Below are 20,135 nucleotides of genomic sequence, written 5' to 3' on the forward strand. Positions count from 1 at the left end.
AGGGACAGTGGTTTAACAGTGCTACATAAGAACAAACTTTAAAAATCAGTTACGGCCATCGGGGTGATCTTGCACTGACACACCAAATCCAAGTGGGATAACTATTACTGAACCCGTTGTGTTAAAGACTTAAAAAGGACTTAACTCATCAGATCGATTCAAAACAAGAAAGACGTCACAATCATCAAGAGAAAAATATAACCTTGAACAATGCCAAAATAAAGGCATCGACAGATTGTAGTACGGTGTATGTGTATTTGTGTAGACCAATAATATTTAATATGGTTTTGATTTACTGATACCAAAATCAATATTTATATAATAAAAACCATATTCAAAGATATAATTACAGTGTTGAATTGGTGACCTTTTAGGGTAAGTTTGTTTGAAGGATTGATAAGTTTACCCAGACCATATCTCAATTTCCGGGCTCGGTAAACAACATCACCGTAAAATGAGGATGTGTTTTCCGTCTTAAATATGCACGGCTAAACTTGCAAACCAAATCTTTGTATCTATGAAAACATTTTGTAAATTTTTTTTGGTAATTTGTGGTAACGAAATCTCTTACTTAATTATCTACCAGTTATACATAGATTACGATCATTGAAATCCAAAAGATCACTACAGACACGGGCATAGAAAACGACTTTGGATATATAAACAACGTAAGACGTTGCAAAAAGAACATCACCGTCCCAAAAAGGAAAAAAAGACAATAAGGAAAAAAAAAATCGTCCTTTTTGTCTTAAAATATTTGTGAAGAGTTTCTCATGTAAAACTGCCACACTGTATATCTAAATCTAGGAAAGGACAGTTATTGCTGTTAAAGATTTATTTAAAGTAGGTTCCTTTTGGTAGAGTTTGGAGGTATATTTAGAGAATTCTTGATTATTCAACGAAAATTTTCATCAAGATAACGGTAAGTGTTGTTGAATCTATGATTAAATGGAATTTAGACGGAGAGTTGGCCATAAACTGAGCTTTATTTCAAACAGTACAGGAACAAGTCTGCTATTAAAGTGGCACAACTGGAGCCAGTATGAATACCTACAACCTGTCGATAAGCTGTATTGCCGAAACGTACTTAAATGTTGTCGAGGAGAAAATTTACAACGTCAAACATCTCATCACATATGTAGCATATTTACCTTTCTCCTTTGAGAAAACGGCTTTACATGAGTTGCAACAAGTTTATTTTGCAATCAGATTTTTCAAACGACCATTTGATTAAAAGGGAAACATTTTGTTTGATTAGATATTGTGAAGTTGAAGTATAGTATAAATTATAAACTTGTTTGACATGGGAAAATTAGTCCAGCATTTCCCTGCTGGAAATAAAAAGAATGGTGGATAAGTGAATCCAGTTTGCTCTGGGACATAATATTTTTTAATGATTTGTTTGCAAGGATTTCAAAAAGAAATAAATCCAGGTACTCTTTACCACTTGATATCTACTGAAGTTTCCTTACGACATGGGTCATATAACCATGTCACTCGTTTTTTTTTTATTCGACATTAAAATTGTCAACACGAAATGGTTTATAATCGTACGAGACCAATTTTCACACCCTCTTCATGTGTTTCTGTCATAATCTTCATCAAATATGATTGAGACAAAGTTGTGAAAGCCAAATCGGAAAACATTCAAGACATTTAGAAAAAATTGACCAATCGATAGACAAATCAACAAAAATCATTCGAAGGTCATCCAAACCAGAGCGAGTTGCAAACTTGCTTTAAGAGCAATTGCATAATATTTCAACATTTAATTAACAATTAAAATGTATAAATCTACAATGAAAGTAATGGCTACGTTTCTGGACGATATCCTATTGGACCTAGAATTCAATGGTATAAAATACAAAATTAGAATCATAGCTTGTTGTCTATTAATTATTTGTATCGTAAGGGTACTGTTTCATACATGTATACCTTCAATATATTGTAATACATATGAATACAACATATTTGTTAACTGTTAATTGTGATTACTAGAACTGGTATGATACCACTGCGTGTCAGTTGTTTGTCTCTTAGTGTATCCTAAGCCGCCCAGTAGTCCTTCCATAGCTAAGAAATGGTTTGTAATATATTTTTCGTAGACCTTTAATATATTCAGAAATGATCAAGAAACTTGATCTTCAACTCCCAATAGCTAATTTAATCATCTTACATAGTATTAGCAATTCTTTTTGGTCTCTTTTGGTTTCTATTTGGCAACAAATTTCATTCGAGCGACGTCACTGATGAGTCCTTAATCATGTTTATAGACAAAACGCGCATCTGACGTACTAAATATTAAGCCTTGTATCTATGATGAGTTTATTGGTAAAATAGCTTATAAAGAATGTATACAACACCGAGTTTCATATTTTGCGTCGTTTCAGACATTATCGACACAAATAACCGTAAGACGATTCATTTGACACGATTTCAGCTGCATATACAATTAATTCTTCTATGAACCTCGATGTCTCATCTGGCAGAGGTACATCTTAATAACTCACTTAAAGACAAGTGTCCGTTGAATTGTCTTCATCAATCTTTTTAAGTTTCAAAACATTTCACCTATTATTTAAGTGGACACGAGTTTTAAGATTTTATACATGTTACAGTGTTGAATTGATAACCTTTTTGAATTAGTTTATCTAAAGTATTGATAAGTTTACTCGGATTGTATCTAAATTTTCGGGCTCAGTAAACAACATCACAGTAAAGTTTAGGATGTGCTATTCCGTTTAAAATAAGTTTTTTAAAGGTACTGCCGAACTTGCAAACTAAATCTTTGTACAAATGGAAGAATTTATTAACGTTTTTAAATTATTTGCATGAACTTCAAAACATTGAAGAGAAAACAATCAATATCCCATTAACGTCAGTACATAGGTGGGAACAATCAGAATTCCATGACCTGAAGCACATGGGAGAAAAAAGTTATTTTCCATTAAACTTAATGTTCACAAAATTGAAAAATTAACAATAGGGAAAGAAAAATCATCCATTTTGTCATAGTGACATTTATTAATCGGTGTCCAATAAACGTTAGAAAATTGAAGTGAGAATAATCATAATCCTATGAATGTCATAAAATGGTAGTGAAAACAACGGTTATACCATAAACTTCAAAACATTGAAATACGAACAATCGGGATCACATGTAAATCAGAGCATTGAAGTGAGAATATTAGAAATCTATACATGAAGGTGAGAATAGTTAATATCCATTTAACTTCCGAACATGAGAGTGAGAACATTTAGTATCAAATGGATGTCACAACATATGGAATGAAAGAACAGGCTGTATTCAGTAAACTTCAGAAATGGAAAGTAGACCAATCGATATCCCATTAGAATATGGGAATAATTAAAATAGGAATCTTATGATTTTTAGAACGTATGAGTGAGAATAATAAGCATTGTATGAACTTCAAAACATTGAAGTGAAAGGAATCAGTATCCCATTAACTTCAGTACATAGTAGAGGGCGATCAGAATTCCATGAACTGTAGGATATGGTAGAAAACAAACAATTAGTTTGCTTTAAACTTTCATATTACAAAATTGGAGTGAAAAACAATCAGTATACCATGAATGTCAGAATATTGGAGTGAAAACAATCTGTATCCCATGAATGTCAGAATATTGGAGTGAAAACAATCTGTATCCCATGAATGTCAGAATATTAGAGTGAAAACAATCAGTATTCCGTGAATTTTGGAAAACAGGATTTAGAATAATTAGCAACATTGTTATTGACAACAATCGGTGTTATCTTTTTTTTATGTGTCGAAATGCTGATATTGATTTACGATGTATCGACAGTATTTCCGTTTAAAAATATATAGATAAAGCAAAATATTACAACTCCCTCAACATGGTCAGGAAAAGTTGACTTGGAAGGATTTGGCAATTTTTCATGTCTTTTTTTGTCAAATAATTAGTCAACCTCTTTAGTTCTTAGTTATCCTTGGCCTATCAATATTTGGATTTGAGTACGAAAAACAACAGGTCAACTACAAATAAACTAGTTACTTAAACCCCATCCCCAAAACAAACAAGATGATAGTATATAAAAGAATGCGTTTTTTTTACGGTTGTAACAAACTTATACTTTATTGCTATATAATATTTTGATGCATACTCTGCTGATATATTTTTTCTGTTTAACACAAGACAAAAACCGAAGGCTTTCTAAAATTCTACAAAAAGATGACCATCAAAAAAATGTTTATTTTAAGCTCATCATGCTCATCCCATTTCATGTGATTAAGTGGTCAAATGGTTTTTAACGTGTTTAAGTAGGTACCAAAAAATATTTAGAATTCTAGAAACAAAGGGTTAGTACCCAACACACAAGACCCTGATCACAGGGACAATTAAAATAACAATGATCACTGAATAGACAAAACAGCGGCAAAAATACAAAATACATATCTTTCTTTTCATAAAAACCATTCGTAAATGTTATTATTTTAAAACATGTTTTTCGATACTATAAAACCTAAAAGTGATACTTACTTCGACTAGTCAGTTGTTTCATTACCTAAACATTGGGATTTCCAAATTATGTGTTTTTTTGTATTCCGCCGTGCAAATTGAAGATGTGGTTGTTTTCGTTTGCCGTACTCAGAGAATACGTCATTGTGTAATGTATCTTTACCCTAAGCCCGGGGTTCTCCCAGGTAGGAGCAGACAACCGACACCAGTGGGCCTTTTGATGGATGAAGTTTTGGACGGTGTCTGCGCACGCCTGCAGCGCCCTCCTGTGTATGATCATCGTGTGTGCAAGACATACTGCGAAGACACAGTTAAATACGCCCGAATTAAGAGGTAATATTATAGTGTAAAGTCTTACACCTGTATACATCTATAGTCCAGGTCGGTGCAATCAAGTGTGACTTGCAAAATTATTTGGCTGTGATGTGACTTCTGAAGTCGGTTTCGGCTAAACGCTATAGCTTTAGAAGCAGTACCTCATTGAATTACGCGTTTTATGTTAAGTTTTTCACTGTCTGTGAAAGTTTTTAAACTTTGTTCAAAGTATTGATTTTTTCAGATTGAGTCTTGCGTGAGTTCGCGTTACCAGGTAACGGTGATACTGGAGATCAATACCGGAAGTGATTTCCGTGATTTGTTTACATAGGCGTTACACATCGGGGCTATTTGTAAATGGGATTTAGAATCAATAAAGACCTGTTTTTTTCTTTCTTTATTGTTTTGTCATTCATTTATAATGAGAGTATCATTGTAAATAGGTTATTATTAAACATAATGAGTGGGTATAAAACGAAAATGAACTCCAGTCCGGAGTTTGTTCTCCTACATGTACCTGACATTGGTACGGCTACTGCCCTTAGAATTATGGTTATGAGAAATAATGGCATAACAATAACACCAGAAATATTGTCCCAAATATCATACATGAGAAATAAAATGTCCCAGGGTTGGTTGGATATGATTGATTTTTCCCCGGGTGAATTGCATGACATGGACAACGTTGATGCACGGTATCAGGGTCAACCGTATTTATCACAGGAGGAGGGGATGTAACTACCAGGGTCATATGTCCCAACACAGGGATGTGACACAAATACGCATGTCAAATTGGAACATGAGGAAGTGGCAGCTAACTTCGAATCAACACCTTGTACTCCTCGAACTATCAGACAGGAAATTGCTCATTTCCAACAATTCAATACTGACACACAGAGGTGGATAGACCAACATAGTTCAACGTATGCACCTGTCCAGGGGGGGGGGGGGCATGCATGAAACACCTACTTTGGATCGACCGGTTTTTTCTGACACAGAGATTGTCATGGATTTAACACTTGCTGTGCAACGAGCAATGTGGAACTCATGCCATCATGCATCCAGAGTGCTTGCGAAGGGAATGAATATCCCTTACAGGAGATGAATGACTGCAGAATATCAGACGAGCATATGTCTTATTGTGAGGAATGACTACACAGTCAACCATTACAACCAAAAGTTGTTGGCTCTGGGTATATGTCACCATATGGTAGTCAGGCATACGTTGAATATGAACCATCTGATAAACCAGACCGTACGGGTCAAGATCAGGCCTTAAGATGTCAAGGAAACAACCAGTCTGTTGGTATTCAGCACGACAATAGTGGAAGCATGATATAGATTCAGCTGAACCAGCAACCAAGGTTTGGGGGTGAAAATTTTTAACCACACGAGCCATCAACAACTATGATGGAGCAACATTTCGAGGAACCACAACCCACCGATAGGTTTCAACGAAGTAAACCTCCAACTGAACTGGACTTCTACAGCCAGAGTAGGTACACCAACGATCTACAGAGTCTGCAAATAGAAAATACTGTCAATTACATTCAACCACTTCAACAAGCGGTTGTTGATATACCGTCAGCTACACCCAACCACATCATCAAGCCGTTCAACTCCCTGTTGAACAGACCATCAACTACAATCAACCACCGCAACAAGACGTTCAACTACCTGTTGAACATACCGTCAACTACTCTCAACCAAATCATCAAGCCGTTCAACTACCTGTTGAAAATACCATCAACAACACACAACCAACTCAACAAACCATTCAACAAGCAACCAAGCATACCATAAGCAACACACTAAATCAACTACAAGGTACATACATGTCTAGCAGACAACAGCCTACTCAACCCACCATCAACAGGTCAACTCCTACAACTGTACATAGGTCAACTCAACAAATCAACCAAAGGGCTACAGGTCAACAACCACCTCAACCAACCACCATTAGGTCAACTCCTACAAATGTACATAGGTCAACTCAACCAGTCAACCAAAGGGCTACAGGTCAACAACCACCTAAACCCACCTTAAACAGGTTAACCCCTTTGACTGTACATAGGTCACTCAACCAGTCAACAAAAGGGCTACTTGTCAACAACCACCTCATCCGACCCCCAACAGGGCAGATCAACCACCCTTCCAAAGGTCAGCAAGACAACCAACAAGTCAACAGAGCTATAACATTCCCGGTCATACAGCCGGACGATAAAACTTCAACAGGGTGATGAATAATCCACAACACGATCCACCGATCAGCCAAACTGTACCTATCCCACATATCAGTGGCCAAGTTCCACCGACACGACCACTTTTAACAAAAGGCCAGGTCAACTGCAAACTAACACAAACCAGAGGCAGCCGCCTTAGGCAATACAGTGTCAACAGAGGCAGCCGCCTTAGGCAATACAGTGTCAACAGAGGCAGCCGCCTTAGGCAATACAGTGTCAACAGGAATTTTACAGACAGCAGCCGGTACAACATCTCCAACATGTTGCTGCCCCAGTACATCAGCCTCAACCGCCACATGGGAATATACTATATACTATATCAACATGGGAGGCCTCATCAGCCTACAGCGACGCAGAATCTTGTTCAGGGAACAGCTCAATCATGTCATTATGGTGCAGCTACACACTTGCCAGTGTACCCTCAACAACAACAACCAGGCATACTACCTAGGATGCAACCTTAAAATTACAATCCCCCGCAAACAGATCAACAGGGGTACAACAACCAGACACAGCCATATTCAGAGGCTCAGTTTCAGGGTCAAAGAAGTATAGCTAGGGTTTCAGATTATGCAAGTGGTGACTCAGATTTGTCTAGTACTACATCAGGGGTAGTCTACCGTCGCAGTCGTCACAAAAGTAGAAACCACAGAACACATTCTAGATATAGTGTATCAAGTAGACAAATTCCTCCTGTAAAGGAGGAGGTGAGTGGTCACTTATCGTTACATTCCAGTCGGACAAGCAGGTTCAATCAGACAACGATAGCAACCGCCATAGAGCTAAGCAAGCTGCGAAAAAACAAGATAACAAATTTTTCTTTTCAATGCCAAAGAACCTTAAGAACACAGGAAAAGGCAACTGGAAGTCGTTTTTTACCCAGTTTTCTGGGTATGCTGAGGCTGCAGGTTGGACGAAGAAACAAAAAAGAGAACAGCTATGTTGGGGCTGGGAGGACAAGGCGAGTGATTTTTATACAGTGCTGTTAGACTCTAATAAAGACATTGCTTTTAGCGCAGTGGTGTCAAACACTACTGGACGAAAAAACAACTGTCCATACCAGTAACAGTCGTTCTAAGACTGATAATGTTTGTTAAAGTTGTAACAGTTGTTAAATTTCACTGCTGCAGTTATTTTGTAACTGTCCCAACTTTAAAAGTGTTTGTCTATAACATAAATCGACTGCAACAACGCTAGAAACAACTGTCACAGTCATTAAAGGACTGATACAACTATTTCAAAGTTGTAACAGTTGATTTACAACTGTCCCAACTCGAAAAACGTTGTAACAGTCATAAATAAACTGATTAAACGCCTAAAAGGTTGTCACAGTCATAATAAGACTGCTGCAACCATTTGAAAGTTGTAACAGTTATTTAATAACTGTTCCAACACGGAAAACGTTGAAACAGTCATAAATAAACTGTTTAAACGCTGAAAAGTTTGTAACAGTAAAAAAAAAATGATTGCTACAACCATTACATAGTCATAGCTAATTTATAAGTGTAGCAACTTCCAAACATTGATCGTCATTAAGACTTAAAACTCACAGATACAAAATTTCTGACAGTCAGGGATAGGTTAAATTATTTGTAAAACAATTTTACCGTGTGCAATCCACCGTGTGCAATACAAGGTTGTGACAAAGAGACACAACTATCACACCCATTTAATACATTAAATTTAGATACAAATTGATTTAAAAAAATAGTATTTTGAAATATTTGCCGCTGAACATTTTGGTATTACCCGCTTATTTAGTGAATGTGCTAAATTTATATAATTATTTAACACTCCCTCGCCTCTCATTTCATCGAACAAAATCGGAACCAGCACTAGATACCTGCAATTTCACACAGGACGGATTTATTCGTATTTAAAACTGCTTACAGATAAATCGAAAAAGGTTACCCAATATATTTGTAACCAAATGTATCTTTAACTGTATTACCAGTTGACCATTTTCAATATTATCTAAATAAAAACTTTTTAATTTTTTAAAATTAGTTAGGTGTGAAATCATTCATGCATACAAGGTTGTCTTCAATACCCGTAGTTTTACGAATCACATTACTTCATAATAACGGTCAATATACATGGTATACTGTAAACCTAGCGGGGAACTCTGAATATACACACTTGTCAAACTTATCCCCATATTAAACTTCTTAATTTTTTCCCCCGAGGGCTTATTTCACACACTTATTTTGAGCTTTTATTTGGGGCTACATTTTTTTTTCTTGCAAAATTATAAATATTGCCGTATTAACCATTTTGATTTCTATACATATAAAAAAAATCAAAGCTATGATGAACATTTAACGCATGATCTTTTGCAGCTATGGAAAAACAAAAATACTCTTAAATCTATCTAAATTTAATTTATTTTACTGTATTTTATTTTTGAATAGTTCAATATTGACTCGACTTTGTACTGTATATTGTAACTTGTGGTCTATTTGAAGTTCAAATGTCCTTGATAAATAGCACTTCGGCATTCATTCATGATTGAGTGAGGTAAAAATATTATCACTCAGATCATTCATATATTCACCGGATTTTTCTCAAACAATTTACCAAAAGTATTTATAAATAGATGGACGTACTGTACAATACCGACAAAATAACTAGCGCCAGTGAAAGTTCAAAAACAAGAAAACTCGCATTGTTTCAGACAAGGAAATCAAATCTTCTTTTATTTATTCACATAACGATTTAGAACTTGTTGTATTCTTAAGACTCCTGTCTTGTTAAATTCTACAGACTGACATCAGATTCTCTTTCGTGGTTTCAGTTGATCAGATGTCGTACTATAAACCATGCTAACGTTTATCCAAAATATTTTCCAATTTCCATAATTTTTTAAATTCAATTTATTAAATCATATAAATGCTTGTCCAATATTGATATATATTATTCAACCAGTAAAGAAAACTTAACAATTTTACTAGATGTAATGGAAATTTTTAAATGGTCACATTTATAAATTAGGCAAATGGGTCCATTATTCTAATTATATTCATCTGCAATCAGTGACGAAAACAGTACGTTTGTATTACCAGCAGAACTTATTTGGGCGCCCCTTAGAAAAAAAAATCATTGATTAATTAAATCATATTTTTTTTTTTTGACTCACTTTAATAGAAGGATGGACTCAAAATAACTGAAGTATTCTGGCCCTGGTCTGAGTGAAAATATATAATCTGGCTGCCTATATGTTGGAAATTAATATTCTGACTTTATCAAATTTGCCAATTCAGTTGCTAACTTCTATGTCATTGGGTTTTCGGTGAAAAATTGTCTAATTTGTAAACAAGTACCACATCATTTTATTTATTAAATAATGATCTTATTAAAAAAATTGCAGTTCTATTTAACATTGTTGTGTCGATATTTTGAGCAATTATGATTTCAGCCTTGTATCACCATCAATGATCACTTGTTCTCCAATGGATGAATCTGTCATAAAGTTTTCAGTGTTTAGACCTATAGATATATGTTGACCTCTAGATTGTTATTTAGTTGTTGTTGGTTTGATGTCATATAGTAGCAGTTTACTCAATTTCACCAGTTTATTATCATATGCTTTAGTCTATTTGTCATGTTTGTATTACATACTAGGCTTTTCACACCATGCTATATATATATGTATAATGTACAAACATAGTCGATACATTAATTCTAATTGTACAGCCAAAAAAAAAAAATGTCCAATTCTCATCCCTTTTTTGAAACCACTTTATGTATATTTTTTTTTTCATTTCAGGTTGGTTTTTTTCTTTTGTTAGAAGCTTTTAAAATCATAGCAAATTAAAAACCCCAAAATATGCTTCCACACATAAATATTATAATTAAATTATAACAAACATGACAAACAGCTCACTAATCATGCTAATGGTGCATAATACATGTATGCCTTTGTAATGCTTATTGTGTATATTAAAAATGATTCTAAACATATTGGGATATATATTTAGAAGGCATTTATTCAAAGCAGATAGAATGGATTTGTAGAAAAACATGAATAAGGGCAGAAGCCTGTTAATATTGGATCACCTACAAGTCTTCGGTAAACCATAATACATTTGTCATCACTCATGTTTCAATGGGTCTGTAAACATGATAAAAATGGGAGACATCAGAAATGATCATCCAGGAACAATTTTTTCAAATTCTAAACATGCTTAACTGTAATTTTGAGGCCCTATATAGCTTGCTGTTCGGTGTGAGACAAGGCTCTGTGTTGAAGACTGTACTTTGACCTATAATGGTTTACTTTTTCAAATTTTTTGACTTGGATTGAAAGTTGTCTCATTGGCAATCATACCACATCTTCTTACATCTATTAACTGACCCAATTTTATTGCCAACTGATTGTTTGTTGCTTTTGTATATAAATCAAACTTGGGTTTCTCATCTAAACTTGTTTACATTGTCATGATTGTGTTACATCATCCAATATGGCTAGGCCTGTTATAGTTTTTTCATTATCATGATTATGTGGTACTGATTTTGCTCATTGTTGAAGGATGTGCAGTTACTAACAATTACATCACTTGGTCTACAGTTGATGGTTGTCTCATTGAAAATCATACCACATCTCCTTATTCTGGTTATTGTACATTCATGACCATGATGACATTATACATGTTATACAAGACTACAATATTATCAAATGAATTATAACAATTGTTAATAGTTGTCCGACTTTTGTTAACAAAAAGCAGCTATAATCAACATGGTAGACATGATCAATGGTGATGTAAACAAGAGTGACTGTGCACACGCTGAAATGTCATATCTGCTTTGCCTACATCATGTACATGTAAAATTGAATTTATGTTGAATGTAAAAAATGTAATACATGTATGAAGGTTTTACTACATGTACAAGTATCACATAAACTTTCCATTTTCAAAGGTAATTGATAATGGAAAGTTTATGTGATACTTGTACATGTATGAAGGTTTTACTACATGTACAAGTATCACATAAACTTTCCATTATCAATTACAATGTACCTTTGAAAATGAAGTCATGGTCAAATTAACCATGCCAGACAGATGATGTACACATTACAAACTGACATTCCATACCCAAAATTTAGTGGTTTATAGTATCTGTGAAATAGACTTAACATCCAAACCATGAAAACTAAACACTGCCCAATGAAACAAGAAAATGAGGTCGTGGTCAGATTTAAAACCTCCTAATCAAACATGTACAACTTACGAAAATATCCAATACGCCAAAAATAGTGATCCTATACATGTCATGCATGTACATGTACATGTAGTTTATAGCATCTGAGAAACATCGGGAAATAGACCAAACCACAAAAACAAAACATTGTTTAATGAACCATGACATTTTCATTGAGGTCAAAGTCTGATGCAAGTCTTGAAGTCAGATATATCCACCTTACAATCATTTTATACACCAAATATAGTTGACCTACCATTCCTACTGCTTGTAGTATCTGAGAAACAAACTTGACAAAGTAACTGAAATAACCTTAATCACTGATCCATGAAATGAAGTCAAGGTCAGGTTAACCTTGGCTGACAGACAATGAGACATGTAGACCTTTCAAGATACCTATATATATATACCATATAAATTTATCCAATTACTCATTATACATGTTATACATGTACATGTAAGACTAAGAGAGTATTTCACTGTATGACTGTTCAAACAGTAATATTTTTTTCAAACAGTCAGTGAACCATGAAAACAAGGTAAAGTTCAACGGACAAGTTGCTAACAGAAACTTCATAACATAAAGAAGTATCCAGGTGTTTAAGCTTCTAAAATGTACCAAGTGAAGCTTTATACAAATAGGTTACGCTGTAGCTGCTGCCAGATTGTAATACCTATTTCTTGCATACTTCAACTTTTGTTGCAGGCGGGACAATAAAATTATACTTTGAAGTACATGGTTTATTTGTTTAATATGCTTGGGCACTAATTTAGATTTTTATTTAATTCTAATTCAGACTTAAAGTACAGCAAGCAGTCATTTGACACTAAACAATTGTGACGGACTACGAGAGACCCTCATGGGTGGTTAAGGTCTTTTTACACACCCTGGTGGTAGTTAACAATTGCAATGCCAACATAAACTTCAGATGCGATACACATGCACTGTTTTGTAAATTTCACTGAGTCTGAAACTAGAAATTCACATTATCCAAATTGTTGATATATTAAAATGACTGATTATCCACTAAGTATTCATGAATTCAGATATGATGCACTATTATTATTAATATTCACTGAAACTATGAATTTTCTTATTCCAAATGGCTATTTCAAATGAATAATTATCCAAGGTATTCATGGAATTCAGATACAATGTTTGATTGCACTATTAATATGCACTGAAACTATGAAATCTTGTTATTCCAAATTCATTATTGATATACCAAATGAATGATTATCATGATTATCCAAGTTATTCATGTTATTTACATGTAGTCATCCAGTACTGTGGTCCTCCTTTAATACAATTTGTAAGTTTCCTATTTGTACAATGCACAATTTTTTTCTTGTCCAATTTAATCCTAACATCACAAGTCATCATCATCATGGAATACTGCTGCAAATGCTATTCATTATTTCCAAAAACAATAAATAACTAGCACAAAATAATGAATTAATCCACTGTTTCACAATTTGCAGCTATAAGAGTGACTCAGTGACATCTATATTTCCTATGCATCAAAGTGCACATGTAGCAGGCTTCATATTCTAGTGGGAATCATGCTCAAGCCAATATGAATCTACAAAAAAAAAATATACATTGAGACTAAAGTACAGTAAAATTTTAGCTAACATAATACTATATACATTGTACGGTACTTAGAAGAAAGTCAATTACAATAACTGTATTTACCTAGATGAAAACTAGCAATCCTCATTTGATTGACAAAAAATTTCTTGGACTTATACAATTATATTTTAAGTTCCAATTTTAAACAAGAAGAATAAATCTTTTTAGGGGGTCTAAATTCTATATATATATATGGTGTTGTCTTTTTTCCTACATTAATGATTTTTTATGTGTGACTGTGTACTTTCATTGAAGGGTTACTGTCTTATTGAGCCTCACATCATACTTTATTTCATCAATTCTTTAAAGTCAGACATCATGGACATAGTTATTCCTCTCTAAAACACAACACATTATTGCTTTTGTTCATGTTAATATGAAATAGATTGATACTACAGAGAAAGTTTAAAGAATGAAAAAATAATTAAATAAATAAATGCACTGTTACAATATAGATGCTATTGACTTTCCCTTTGTCAAGTGCATATATAATGAATAAACCTTTGTGATGTAAATGTAGAATCTTTGTCCTAAGGTTAATCAGGATAATATATATACTGTTCCAAGGCTTAACCCTCCCTGTTAATGTTTTAAATCCTTGAGTTTAATTTTACATCTTTTGTGTTACCCTGTATACTTTTTACTTATTACAGCCTGTATTAAATAATGCTTTGCAGCTCAGACAACATTTTCTTTATTTTATTTTAGTTATTTACCCAATTTTATTTTGATAAATCAATACTCAGATAACTTTTAAAATATGCATTTTTTGTATCCAAAATATTTATTTTGAAAAAATTATCAAACTTTTGAAGAGGACAATTATAATTTGTGAACATCATTATAAAATCATCTTCAATATATACCCATGACAGTTTAAAATTCCTCCCCAAGGCAATCATTAAAACTATTGTGTGTCTTAATCTGTATATTAGCTATAGCATGTATATAAGAATTCCTGATTATTACCTATCCAGTGTTAACATCCTGATTATTACCTATTTTAATGTTACATTTGCATGGTCATGAATTCATGTTCAGTAAATACATATATTTTAATCATTTATTTTGAATTTGAATAAAAGGTATTTTTAAACTAAATTATTAGACATACAATGCAGTTAACACAGTAAATTTTATGACAACTTACTAGATAATACAATATCTATAAAAATATATTGAGCTTCATAAAATACTTGAAAAAAGTTTATACCATGTTTAGATTAAAAAAAAAATGCTTACAGATAGATTTTTTTGTTATGTTTTCCCCACATATTGAATCTTAAACATAAAATAATTATGTAGAAAAGGCAAAAAATCTGCAGTCAGATGTGAATGCACATGATGAAAGATGTGGGATATATTTATATATCAATGATGCATCAACCCAACAGTAAGGCAACAATAAAGTAACCAAAACACAATTTAACACACAAATTTGACTCATGAATAGAAAGTCCTTTAATCATTTTAATGGTGGAATAAATAAAAAGACCCTTGAATGTTACTACTAGATATAAATGAATTTTGACTAACCATGCTACAGGGCACAATGGCACAATTTATATAAAAATTTCACATGAAAATATATAGTTTAGGTTCAAAGTATTTACAAATGTATAGTGATTTAATATTCTATGTTAAATCTAAAAAGAATATAATTATTATGCTAACTTTGCTCTTTTAATATGTTTTTTATTTCTTTTTAACTTAAAACCATGTACATGTAGCAATTAACATGATGAAATATTTATAGATATTTTAATCATTGTAATTATTCATTTTGAGAAAAGATGCAACAACCTCCACAACCCTTGTTCAATATGAATCTTAATGGCAACTGTTATGACTTTGTACATGGTTTCAGGAACATTAATTTAATAATATTGTTTTATTTTGATGATTAATGTTATTTTGAACCATCTAATACATATTCACTTTCAATGCCTAACATATTATCAAATATATTCATGTTTTGTTATCCATGATTTGGGAATTATTTAGAAATTGAATGAAAATGCATACTTGCTAAATAAGTCACTAAAATTAATAATTTTCATAAAATTTTATGGTCATATCATATGTTTTTGTACACCGTCATATTAATTTGTACTATGCATGTTTTTTCCATGGAAATTGTGACGTCACAATGCATTTTTAATAGAACGAAAACTATCAGCTGATAAAGCAAAACCAGGGAAATACTTGTAATCCAGCATTAGTAACACAATTATATGGATATTTACATGTAAAGATTGGTTGGTTGTTGGTTATAAAAAGTCCAGTGACAAGTATTTCATGCAAATTTAAGACCAGAGAGTTAAAAATACATTAACATACAATTTGTACATGTTTTATAGGTCCTGTTAAAGGCCATCCCACACAACAAAAGTTAACCAATGCCCTACATGTTAGAGTTTAACAGTAGGATGATGAAGATCAAGAGTAACCTTTTTTTATTCCCTTGACTTGTCACCCTTGGGGTGATGTATGCAAAGTAAATAAGGGATTAAATGACATACACATGATAAAAGGGGGAGGGGGAATGGTGTCATACATGAATTTTAATGATGCACAACTTTTCCAAGCCCAAATCCTAACTTTGCCTTGGAACATGCAACTATGCACGAGTGTGGTGATATAGATCGTCGATACACCTTATCGCTTTTTGTCCGCCATTACTGGACATCACACAAGTTCCCGTAAAATTTTGACGTCATAATAGAAAATGTCTGACGCCACAATGGAAAAGTGATTGTTGTATGACATCAAAAGTTCGAGCGGGACAGATTCTCGGGTCAAGCGGGAATAGCGATAAGGTGTATTCATAGCCTGTATGTAGGAAGAACAAATGTGCACATTTTCCCTTCAAAATCTTGGGTCCATGATTATTCGATAAACATGCTTTAAAATATTGTTCATTTCTACTCACCGATTGTACTTTCCAGCTCAGCTTATATTGTACATGTGGTCTAACATCTGTAGTGTCCTGTCACAGTGTGTAAAATATAGTTTGCCAACCTGCAGGTCCAGTTTGCCGACAAGAAAATAAAGGGGGTAAATCGTTCACGGTGAAGAAATGTTTTCCGTTTTTAATGAAACTTGACAGATCAAATTAATTATTTTTTTCTATCATCGGAAATATCCCTCATGGAAAGTAATTCAAATTAAAACTGTTTTATTATGCTGTACAATATTGCTAACTTAGTCATATTCTTTAAATTTACTTCAGGTACACCGACGGTACATTTTCTATTCCTCAGAATTTATCAAAACTTTTTTCAAATATAAATTTGAATGAATTCATTAGCATCTTCTGCAATAATATTAAAACTCCATTTTTAAGCGAAGGCTTCTGGTATGTAAAACCAGTTATGAACGAATCTGAATAGATAAAATAAAAAGTAAAGATACCTAAAGGAAAGTCAAACGCACATGTATGTCAAAAATGAACGGACAATGCTATGGCAATAAACGGAAAACGACAAAAGACAAACAATGATCGCAAAATAAATAAATAAAAAAACAAAACAAGTCAACAACTGCACAATAGATAATAATAGTATAAATTATGGGCTATTTCACAACTATATCAAATCTTGAGAGCCGGGTGAAACGTAAATTTTTTTTTACACTGAGTTGCTACCGTGACGCTAAAATATTTGTCGACTGCAACAACCTATGAAATGTTTGTTTTAAACATTTAACGACTGTAGCAACCGTTTAAAATTTGTAATAAACATTTTATGACTGTAACAACCTTTAAAAAGTTGTAACAAACATTTTACAACTGTCCCAACTCTAAAAACGTTGTAACAAACATTTTTTGACTGCATCAACGTCTGAAAAGTTGACACAAACACATTTCAACTGTCCCAACTATTAAAAGGTTGGGACAAACATTATACAACTGTCACAACTTTTGGAAAGACTGTAATAAATAATATTTGACTGTGACAACCCCGTAAACCACTGCAACAGTCCTAAAATGACTGTTGATAACATTTTTTGATTTTCACAACCCATTAAAGTGTTGGGACAGACATTAATCAACTGTATCAGTTTCTTTGACAGTCATCTTCAGTCTTCCACAGACTAAGACAGTCGTACAACAACTGTTACTGGTATGGACAGTTGTTTTTTCGTCCAGTAGTGAAAAATGGTGAAAGGCTTTGGATTTTTGAAATTTTGTCAAGGTTGCAATGATGCAGAGGCTGGTCAACACGCATGTAGATTTATGCCAGTATCGTTTGAGAGTGCCATTGACATAATAAAGTGGTTCCAACATTCCAGGAAAGCTGTACAAGCCCACATTGCTCAAAGAAAAACCACAGGATTGCCACAGGTGGGAGCTCCAACACCAGCAACACAAGTTAGTGAGACACCCTCAGTGCATGGGTTAGGTTCTTCCAAATCAGCCATAGACACACGAGTGTCTCAGATGGAGCAGCAGCTTCAACAACAACGAGAAGAGCAACAACAGAGCATGCAGCCGATGCAAAGCCTAATATACTCAATGGCAACACTCACTGCGCAGATGCGACAATCTAACAGATCTATTGGTACTTCACCCAGTCGTGACTACAGAGCAAACAATACATCTCCAGGACGTGGACAAGGCAGGAGTGGTGGTTATAATGATCATACAGGTAACCGAAGGACACGGAATCCAAATGGGGAGTGTTATTATTGTCATAAAGAGGGACATTACAAACGAGATTGTCCAGAATTACAAAATTCACCTGGCAGGCAGACGCCCAACAGGCAAGTCAGTTACTTTGAATGTGCCAGAGGACCAAGTTGTTGAAGGGCCATCTAATGGGTTTACAGTTGTCGGGACAATTGGGACTGCTCAACTCTTGAGAGTTAAGGTACAAGTCCAGGGCAAGCTAGTGACTGCTTTGAATGATACAGGCTCGGAAGTTACCATTATGCAGGACAGGAAAAACCATATGTTATTAAGGAAACACTTCTGCACGGTGCAGGCCGAGACATGCGGATGACCTGCAGGATAACTAATCCTACTCTTTTTAGGATAGATGACCTACTTTTCAGCCATCAGCTTTATATTGCTCCAATCGACTGTGAGATGCTACTTGGTCATGACTTTCTAGCTAGTAATAATGTCATTCTCAACATTGGTCAAGGATACATGTCTATCAACGACAAGACGGTCAAGCTAGTCTTGGGAGGAGAGACACCATCAGCTACACCCACCATAAACAGAATTACAATACCAACCTCAGTAGTGGTCCCACCTAATTCAGTTATGGTATAGAACCACTAATTAAGGCCTGGTCGGAAAGAACATACAAGAAAGTAGTACATATTTTAAACAAAATAGTTCCTACGCATAGCTTTATCTTTGTCAATAGGTGGAATATTTGGGTAGTTTTGGTATCAAATGAAAGCTTGGGGACTTGGGATCACTGTAGAACCCGTGTTGAAAGTTTCTTTTGAATAATAAAGAAGTATATACAATTTTAATAGGAGGGCACATTTGCCCTGTTGTTCAGATCAGAAGTACCTGTTTTTGTACTATCAAACTTCCGGGAACCAGTACGCTCTAAAATGCAATTAAAGGTATGTTGAATTTTTCAGCACAAGTCAGGATAAGGTATAGTTTTGACATGAAATAACTGCTACTTTATTTGAACTTAAGACAAATTAGCCATTAATGCTTGAAATTGCAGAATTTAACATAGAAAGCAATGGGGCTATGAATTAGTGGTTTTATACCTATTACTGAAAGGCATGTGAAATTCTATTTTTAGAAATGACACCCTTTACAATGAAATTTAGTCACATTTGTTGTCAGTAATCATGTTACATTATTTTTTTTATGTAACAATTATGTTGGTGTCAAATTACAACCCTCAAATTGCTACAATAAGGTATATCAGCCTTTTTTGATCATTTAGCATGCACACAGTTAAGATTTTACCTGATGTTTGAATTTTTGCATTACCTAAGACTGAAACCAATGAAACATGTACATTTTGACTAGTTAATAGTATAAATATTGCTTTTGGTCAAATTATCTAGTGAGTGTTCATGTTTTATTGGGTTTCTTAGTGAATCACTTATTTCAAATGAAATTGATGTATACTTATATAGGATTTCCCAAATCTCACTTGAAATGCATTTTATAACCAGTTTAGCAAGTTGTCTAACTGGGAGATACATAAATTGCTCTTGTTGATCCATGTTTATACATAAAAGTATGGTTTTTACCAAATCAC

General features: G+C 33.8%; 1 protein-coding gene across 1 annotated transcript in view; it reads left to right on the top strand.

The window, feature by feature from the left end:
- The first annotated feature begins 4,771 nt into the window (after positions 1 to 4,771).
- Positions 4,772 to 20,135, top strand: part of LOC127710499 (uncharacterized) — a 45,401-nt gene continuing 30,037 nt past the window's right edge. The window contains exon 1 of the mRNA XM_052216386.1: positions 4,772 to 4,833. The gene's annotated coding sequence lies outside the window, so the exon portion shown is untranslated. The remainder of the gene's footprint in view (positions 4,834 to 20,135) is intronic.

Source organism: Mytilus californianus, unplaced genomic scaffold (genome assembly GCF_021869535.1).
Source record: "Mytilus californianus isolate M0D057914Y unplaced genomic scaffold, xbMytCali1.0.p SCAF_8, whole genome shotgun sequence".
Lineage (NCBI taxonomy): Eukaryota > Metazoa > Mollusca > Bivalvia > Mytilida > Mytilidae > Mytilus > Mytilus californianus.